This window comes from Rhinopithecus bieti, unplaced genomic scaffold (assembly GCF_001698545.2).
Source record: "Rhinopithecus bieti isolate Rb0 unplaced genomic scaffold, ASM169854v2 scaffold_9877, whole genome shotgun sequence".
In the NCBI taxonomy this organism is placed as follows: Eukaryota; Metazoa; Chordata; class Mammalia; order Primates; family Cercopithecidae; genus Rhinopithecus; species Rhinopithecus bieti.
Genome location: NW_016806237.1, coordinates 350,234 through 359,380, shown reverse-complemented (window position 1 = coordinate 359,380; position 9,147 = coordinate 350,234). Strand labels below are relative to the sequence as shown.

The window sequence follows — 9,147 nt, the reverse complement described above, 5'->3', positions numbered from 1 at the left end:
GCTGATTTTCTTTTAAGTGGAATTTGCTGAAAGTAGCACAAACCAGTTGCAGAGCAGACTCTTTAAAAGAAAATGCTATGAAAACTCCTGGATAACACTTCCATTTTCGCCCTTTTGTAGTTTATTATTGTAGGGGCCACAGGAAAGCTTCCCCTTAGCCCTCGGATGGTTTGCTGAAAATCACTGACAAAAGGCAGATTAATAGGAGAAAAGATATACACATTTATTTGATCACAGTTCCACGTGACTCGTGAAGACTCAGAGATACAAGGAAAACTGTCCATTTTATGCTTAGGTTCAACAAAGTATGGACAGTTGTGTAGAAATACGATTGGACAAAATGGGTGTGCTCTTACACTAGCAGAACTCACTGGGGGCTTTGCAGATGCCGATGCCCCCCCGCCCCCCCCCAGGAACCTCCTGCTACCAGCCATGGTGAATCCCACCATGTTCTTCAACATGGCCATCAATGGTAAGCCCTGGGGCCATCAAACAGCCCTTCTGGCTGTTTGCAGACAAGATTCCAAAGACAGCAGGACACTCTCGTGCTCTGAGCACTGGAGGGAAAGGATTTTGTCACAAGGGTTCCTGCTTTCACAGAATTATTCCAGGGTTTGTGTGTTAGGGTGCTAGCTTCATACGCCATAATGGTACTGGTGGCAAGTCCATCTACAGGGAGAAATTTGATGATGAAAACTATAGCCTGAAGCATACAGGACCCGGCATGTTGTCCAAGGCAAATGCTGGACCCAACACATACAGTTCCCAGTTTTGCATCTGCACTGCCAAGACTCAGTGGTTGCATGGCGAGCCTGTGGTCTTTGGCAAGGTGAAAGAAGGCATGAGGGTCCAGAAATGGCGAGACCAGCAAGAAGGTCACCACTGCTGACTGTGGACAACTCTAATAAATATGACTTTGTGTTTTATCTTTTAAAAAGAACTGACTGCAAAAACCCACCAAGGCCTGTCTGGTGTTCAGGTTCTTCCTGGCCTCTGCAGCCTCCTTCCTTCTGGGTAAAGGAGCAAGACCCTCTCTGGAATGGGGGTCTTGTGACCTCCACTCAAGCAAGATAGGTCAGAACATTTCTTTTTGGCCAGTTTTGTGTGTGTGTGTGTGTGTTTGTTTGTTTGTTTGTTTTTGAGATGGGGTCTCGCTCTGCCACCCAGGCTGGGGTGCAGTGGCATGATCTCGGCTCACTGCAACCTCCACCTCCCAGGTTCAAGTCATTCTCCTGCCTCAGCTTCCCAAGTAGCTGTGATTACAGGCATGCACTACCACACCAGGCTAATTTTTTGTATTTTCAGTAGAGATGGGGTTTTACCACCTTGGCCAGGCTGCTCTTGAGCTCCTGACCTCAAGTGATCCACCTGCCTTGGCCTCCCAAAGTGCTGGAATTACAGGCATGCGCCACCATGCCTGATCTGTGGCCAGTTTTTACAGAGAAAAGTTGGGATGTTGAGTTCTGTGTTTTCACACAGGAAAGGTGGGGTCAGCTTATTTAGCTGATCTTACTATAGGATACAGTGTATTAGGTAGCATAGAGAATTTTGGATTTTCGGGTGTTGGGGGGCAGGGAGTTAGAGGAATTATTTGGGGAAAAGGGGTTCTGGTTTCTATGTTGTGCCTAAGGGAAGAGGGATTCTTGTTTCTCTGACTAGCCTCAGAGCAGAATGAAGGGCAGGGACAAGAGGGCAGAAGGACAGAGAAAAACTTTTGCTTCTGAGGCTACAGCTGAGGCCTCATTCTGGGGTTCTGTTTCCTGAGCCCATGTTGTCACTGTTGATATCAAGAGGCCCAGAGGCAGCAGATGACCTCCTCCTGGCTCTGGGAGCTCTGATGTTCTGACGTGGACAAGACTACTAGGCTCTGCCCTGAGCTGAGCCAGGTTTTGGGGAACTGTGGGATACACCGGTGCCCACTGGTAGATGGCACTTGTCAGCTATTCAGAACCCCCCAAAAGTAAACACCCATATTGATCATTCAGCACCCCCTTAAGCTGATGACGTGGGAACCACACTGCCCGCGCCCCACTGTATGGCTCAGGAAACTGCCCAACCCACAGCAGGGGAGGGGCGGTGCCAGGACTCACTGCTCCAAGCAGTGCCCTGGAAAGTCCATCCTCTCTCTGTGTGACCATGTTAGGGCCCACAGGGAAAAACTGGCCATGACCCTATTAAATTGGCTTGGACTGGCACAGAACGCACTGGACGTGGCCTTTCCCTTAAGCCCTGTTAAAGCTGAAAAGCAAGGACTGTGGCTGATTATGGCCATGTGCCCACGGGTTCCTCCTGTCCACTAATATTCTGCTGACCCTGTATATAAGTATATAAGCATCATTTAGACATGTTCTTTTTTTTTTTTTTTTTTTTGAGAGGGAGTCTAGCTCTGTTGCCCAGGCTGGAGTGCAGTGGCGCGATCTCGGCTCACTGCAACCTCCACCTCCTGGGTTCAAGCAATTCTTCTGCCTCAGCCTCTCAAGCAGCTGGGACTACAGGCATGCGCCACCACACCCGCATTTAGCCATTTAGCCGTGTTCTGTTCCTTCTTGGTGGTGGTGGGGTTCCCATAGCCTGAAGAATAAGGGCCTGGGGCTATGGGCCTGGGGGCTGAAGCTTGGGCCTGGGAAACCTGAAGCTCCAGAGGAAGTTGCTTTCCTGGACTTTCCTGGCAGCAAAAAAATACTTCACCTCTTGCCTGTGAATTGACTGTATTTTAAAGGGGGTGTGTGTGCGTGAGAGAGAGAGAAAGAGAGAGAGAGCGAGAGAGAGAGAGTGAGAAATTGAGTGGTAATTATTTTGCTGGGTAATGACAACAAACATTTACTGCTCCTAAACAGGCAAGGAAATGATTTGGCCACGAACTTTTCATGATGCCTCATTCCCTTCTGTGGTCCCGTGGTCCTCAGCCTGAGCAGTGGGAGAAGGAGGGTGGGGGGCCACAAATAACCCATGTGGAGAGGAATGTGGGGTCGGCCTCAGGGAAACTGGGAGGAGAGGTCCCACCTGATGGGGGTCTTTGTAAACTCTACCAAGGGAAGCCCAGAAACACAAAGAGGTACAGGGAGAGAAAGGCGAAGGTGTTTTAAAGAGTAAAGCCTGATACTAAAAAGTGTTGTTATGCGAGTAAAATGGCCAACGTTTCCTTTCTTTTAAGAGCGACTCTTAAATTCCAATTACTCCGCCCCCAAAGACCAGTTGAGAATAACCCCAACTGGAGGGAATTAATTTCCTTAGGAATTTCACTCTTACAAGATTAATGGAGCCCCCCTGCAGAGAAACAGTAAAACTGTAAGTACAGTAGATTTGCACCTGAAGGATACATATTTTAATTTCTGTTCTCAAGCTGCGATAACATCTTTTCCAGCTACTATAAAAAGCATAAATGAGCACCCACACGTCTGCTGAGAACTTGCAACCCCAGGCTCCCGGGTAGCAGCCCCGCCCCGACCCCCCACGCTGCTCGCCTGGGCTGGGGATGGGAGGGCGCGGGATGGGAAGGCCCGGGACAAACAGCCTCCCTGGGCGCCGGGTCGACCCAACCCAGAGCAGAACACCTGGACCAGATTATCCAAAGTTGACCCCTACCCCACCCCCAGCCCTGCCACCCACCCTGGCACAGCCCTCCCGCGGGGACAATTGGCCTGGACCGAGAATGGGGAGCCTGAACAGTGACCGGTCTCCCACCTGTCCTCCGGAGCCTGCAGCGGGGTTCAGCCTCTGTCCAGCAGACTTCCTGGCCCCAAGGAGGGGCCTTGGGAAGGGTCTCCCCTGACTCCACGCTGAGAGCAGCCCATCCCTTCTCCTTAGCCCAAGTCACTCTGGCAATGGGGACCCCCCTCCCTCTCCCTAACCAAGGACCGGTCTGGGATGAGGAGTGGGGTATGGGCTGTGAGGACTCTTCTCTCAGCCCTTGGGAGTCCAGAACTTATCTGGGAACACATCAGCCAATTTTCTGTTCCCTTTCTTGCCAGGAACTGCTTTTATTGGAAGAAGTCTATGTATATGCGTGCTATAAAGGTTGTTTATGCTGTCATAGCTAGATTTTATTGGTTGTATTTTGCTGCACTTGCTTGAAAAATAATTATTTTCAAAGAAAAGAAGAATTACATATCCAGTAAACTAAATAAGACTCACTGTTTATTAGAGACCTCTGACAGCTCCTCCAACATGAAAAAAGATTTCCAAGCAGTGGATGGACAATTTATGTGTAAGTTTATTTGTAAAACAGATTTGAAGACATACTTCATCTTGGCTTTGCCAATAAAAATACATTCCATTTCTTTTCAGAAGTATGTCTTATCTGATGGCTTCACAGTAATCTGGTTTCCCCTAAGAAGCTGAGACTGTCTGGGCAAGTGTGTACCCAGTAGCCCAGTCTAGCCTGGGGTTGAGTTGTGGGACTGCTATGCAGGGGGGAAAAGTGATTATGTCCCACGGGAAGTTCTCTAGAAGAAATGTATTTGTAAGAAATGTAATTCATAAATCCCAACCCAGCTGCTGCAATCTCCAAAAATTACTTAGTTACCATAATTTTCAAACATGTTTTTAATTGTTTGCAATTTACCGGAGGGAAGAAAAACTCACCTTGGAATTCCCTGCCCATTTTGCATTCCCTGCATAGATTCTGATCTCTCTCCCACCTAGGACGAGCCCGAGTTGGGCGCGAATTGTAGTGCCAGATTCCAGGCTGTAGGTGGCATAAGTGCCTCTTCATGCGGGCGAAACAGCAGCCTTTGTTGGGCGGCTTCTTTATCCAACCTGAGAAACCACAGCTGAGAATTCACACAAACTGATGCTATATTTGTGGAGGCTCCGCTGACTTACCCAAAACATGTGCTTTTCCCCTGACCTGCAAACTTTTAACACCTTCTTCTTCTCTTCCCGTTTCACTAGGCTATTTGAGATCCTGCAAGATTTATCAAGACCGTGCTGGCCATATGAAAGCATGTTAACACAGGGCGGGAGAGAGGAAGAGCCCTCCACATGTTATGACTGGCATGCACGCTTCCAAAGCATCGTTACTAACCGAAGGCCCAGTTCCTGCGGCGATCACCCTAGACACACCAAATGCTATTTGCTGGTCACTGAGGGTGTATACCTAATTGCCACGGATGTTTACATGCAGCTGCATTTTCTCTCCTTTTGAGTCACAATGTTTTATATGTAAATAGTATTGTGTGTGTATGTGTATTTATCCTCCAAGTCCAGTTGGAGTTAATTTTCTGCTGTTATTTGTAGTTCACGTTTCATATCTAAGAAACTAAGGACACAGAGGAGCTTTCCTTGGTGTCACAAACTTTTTTTTTTTTAAATAGAGATGAGGTCTCACTGTGTTGCCCAGGCTGGTCTCCAACCCCTGAGCTCAAGTGATCTTCCTGCCTCAGCCTCTCCAAGTGCTGGGATTACAGGTGTGAGCCACTGCACCTGGCCAACAAACTTCTGATTCTTATAGAATCAGATGTCATTCCTTAGAGACCTGAGAAGTTCTATACTCAGGTTCTTTCATGCTATCTGGCTTCAAGAGTTCTCGCCTGAAGGAGGTCCCTTCCAGGACACTGGGTCCCAACCCACACCACCTCCTTGAAAGGCGTGTGCCCTCTCTTCCGCTGACCTTGACGTTCTTTCACAGGCTGCTTTTGCACAGAAGCATCACCTCCCAGAAGGGACCACTGGAGTGGCCTCAGGCACCAGGTACAGTCAGCGGCTCCTACCTGTGGAAGGCAATCAGGGTAGAAAGGTCTGGGAAACACTAAAAATACATACAACCCTTACAAACACAACTCAGTGATATATGCTAATAGTTCTGGGCTCCAAACTGGGGCCAAAGCACAGACTCCATAGCTAGTTCTAGCATGTAGCAGATGTCACCCAACCTGAAAAGCTACTTGGTTGAAACTTAGTTAAATCAGTGGCCACAGCAGTTTTATACTTGCCCCGAGTCCTCCAATGTCTGCCACACCTGCAGTGGCTTCCTTCCCATTCTCTCTCTCCTCTAAAATACAAGTGACATTTTCCCCCAGTGCAGGAAGATGGAACACAGACTATTTTGTTAATCATCTAAATTTGTGTTCTTGAGTTTCTTCTGGAGTTGTCCAGGCTGAGGCTGCATGAACATTGGCCCACCACAAATGCCTCCCTCTGCCGAGAGTGAGGTGGGCCGGTCGGGGCAGAACGCCTGGTTCTTATGGCACCCCTTGCTCGCTCAGCTCTGGGAGCCTCCGTGCCAGCGTGCCGGAGAGCTACTCTAAATGAAGTTCGAGTTCCATTTCAGGAAGGTGGTGAAACGATAAGATAACCCAGGATGACGCGAACAGTTTTGCATTTGCTTCCAACTCTGAAAGGATTCATGGCTCCCATGGCCTTCAGATTGGATGGCACACTTTGGGTTTCAATGGCACGATGATTTTTCTGTAAAACAATGGCTGGCTTTAAATTTCTTCTTCTAGAACAAACCAAAAAAGAAAAGAAAAAACAAACCACTAATTTTTAAAGGATGCATAGGCCCCAGTTGCCTGATGGTATGTAGAAAGAAAGCCCAATCCCTGATGGTATGTAGAAAGAAAGAAAGAAAGACAGCGGGAATGTTCTGGTGAGGGAGCTAATTTCCTAAGAGTCAAGTGGAAGCTTGCTGTTGACTCCATGATTAGCCTATGTCCGAGGTCGTATCTATTACTTGCCCATCATATGAAATATGCTTTAATCAGAAGAAACATCTCATTGAAACACTCCATGCCAACATTACTTTCATACTTTCCCACCATAACATATATGTTCTTTTTCCAGTTCGTCGCTGGTTGAAATGACTAAGAAGTGGAAACAGGAGATGCAGGAAGAAAGTCACCCTCCTATGATGAGAGACGGATGTGTGGGGCCCTAATGAGGAACCTTTTACTCCATGAAACCGAGGGAAAGATCTGTGCTGAACCACATCTGGCTGACTCTGCACAGACACAACAGGGCAGCTCTGCTGGTCACCAAGCCCATCAGCAGCCAGGTGGCCAGTGAGCAGTAGCTGCCCTGAGGGCTGATGGTGGGAGGCAGAGAGCCCAGAGGCTGAACAAACAGAGGGCTCAGTGCCCCGCTCCCTCCTCCTCAGCCCCTCCACGGGGGGCACAGTTTGGCCCCATTTTCAAAACCACTGTTTTATTTCTGTTGTCCCAAACTCTCTGGCCTTCTTCCTGGAGAACACCAAGAGGAATGCTCTCACCAGTTAGGTTGAAACCCTTATTTTTTAGTTTGTGCACATTCTATGTCACTATGCTAAGAGTGACCAGATGTATTAGTCAGTTTTCATGCTGCTAATAAAGACATACTGGCCCGGCGCGATGACTCACACCTATAATCCCAGCACTTTGGGAGGCTGAGGCGGGGGGATCACCTGAGGCGGGGAGTTTCAGACCAGCCTGGCCAACATGGAGAAACCCCATCTCTACTAAAAATACAAAATTAACCAGGCGTGGTGGCGGGCGCCTGTAATCCCAGCTACTCGGGAGGCTGAGGCAGGAGAATCGCTTGAACCTGGGAGACAGAGGTTGCAGTGAGCTGAGATCGTGCCATTGCACTCCAGCCTGGGCAATAAGAGTGAAACTCTGTCTCAAAAAAAAAAAAAAAAAAAAAAAAAAAAAAAAAAAAAAAAAAAAAAAAAAAAAAAGACATACCCAAGATGGGTAATTTATAAAGGAAAGAGGTTTAATGGACTCACAGTTCCATATGGCTGGGGAGGCCTCACAATTATGGTGGAACTCAAAGGAGGAGCAAAGTCATGTCTCACATAGAGGCAGGCAAGGAGCTTATGCAGGGAACTCCCCTTTGTAAAACCATCAGATCTCATGAGATTTCTCACTATCAGGAGAACAGCACAAGAAAAACCCACCCCCGTGACTCAATTATCTCCCACAACACGTGGGAATTATGGGAGCTACAATTCAAGAAGAGATTTGGGTGGGGACACAGCCAAACCATGTCACCGGACTGCCTCTTGAGGGAGTGAATCACAGATGTATTCCTGACCACCTTGTTTTCTCCCTTCTTGAATCAGGTAAGTATATAATTCCTTGCCCAGGACTGAGATTGGTCATAACTGTATTTGCCCTAAAGAAACATGTCCTTTTATGATGGGATATATTTATTGAATAACAGTATTNTAAAAAAAAAAAAAAAAAAAAAAAAAAAAAAAAAAAAAAAGACATACCCAAGATGGGTAATTTATAAAGGAAAGAGGTTTAATGGACTCACAGTTCCATATGGCTGGGGAGGCCTCACAATTATGGTGGAACTCAAAGGAGGAGCAAAGTCATGTCTCACATAGAGGCAGGCAAGGAGCTTATGCAGGGAACTCCCCTTTGTAAAACCATCAGATCTCATGAGATTTCTCACTATCAGGAGAACAGCACAAGAAAACCCACCCCGTGACTCAATTATCTCCCACAACACGTGGGAATTATGGGAGCTACAATTCAAGAAGAGATTTGGGTGGGGACACAGCCAAACCATGTCACCGGACTGCCTCTTGAGGGAGTGAATCACAGATGTATTCCTGACCACCTTGTTTTCTCCCTTCTTGAATCAGGTAAGTATATAATTCCTTGCCCAGGACTGAGATTGGTCATAACTGTATTTGCCCTAAAGAAACATGTCCTTTTATGATGGGATATATTTATTGAATAACAGTATTCTGTTATTTAATGACTACATGACCACTAACACAGCTGGATGAAGTTGAATTCCAAAGGAATCCCAAGGCCTAATCCTATCCTTAAATAAAATATTCTTTTCTTTGAAAAAGGGTCTTGCTTTTTCACCCAGGCTGGGGTGCAGTGGTGTGATCATGGCTCACTGCATCCTAGACCACCCAGGCTCAAGGGATCCTCTGCCTCAGCCTCCCAAGTAGCTGGGACCACAGTTGTGTGCCACCACACCCAGATACTTTCATTTTTATTTTTCATAGAGATTGGGGTCTCCCTATGTTTCCAAGGCTGCTCTCCAACTCCTGGGCTCAAAAGATCCTCTGCTTTGGCCTCTAGAAGTGCTGGGATTACAGGTGAGAACCACCATGCCTGGCCTAAAATGTTCTTTTTTTAAGAGATAGCTATAACAATCTTTAACTATTTAGCAATCCTTTTGGGGGGGGGAAGGTTGTCTTTTGTT

The 9,147-nt window shown here is 47.2% G+C and overlaps 1 long non-coding RNA gene across 1 annotated transcript; it reads left to right on the top strand.

Annotated features, from left to right (window-relative positions):
* Positions 1–5,378: 5,378 nt before the first annotated feature.
* On the top strand, positions 5,379–7,892 carry LOC108531729 (uncharacterized). The gene is made up of 3 exons (XR_001886255.1): positions 5,379–5,691; positions 6,784–6,994; positions 7,850–7,892. It is a non-coding gene; the product is annotated as an uncharacterized LOC108531729 (long non-coding RNA).
* The last annotated feature ends 1,255 nt before the right edge of the window (positions 7,893–9,147 follow it).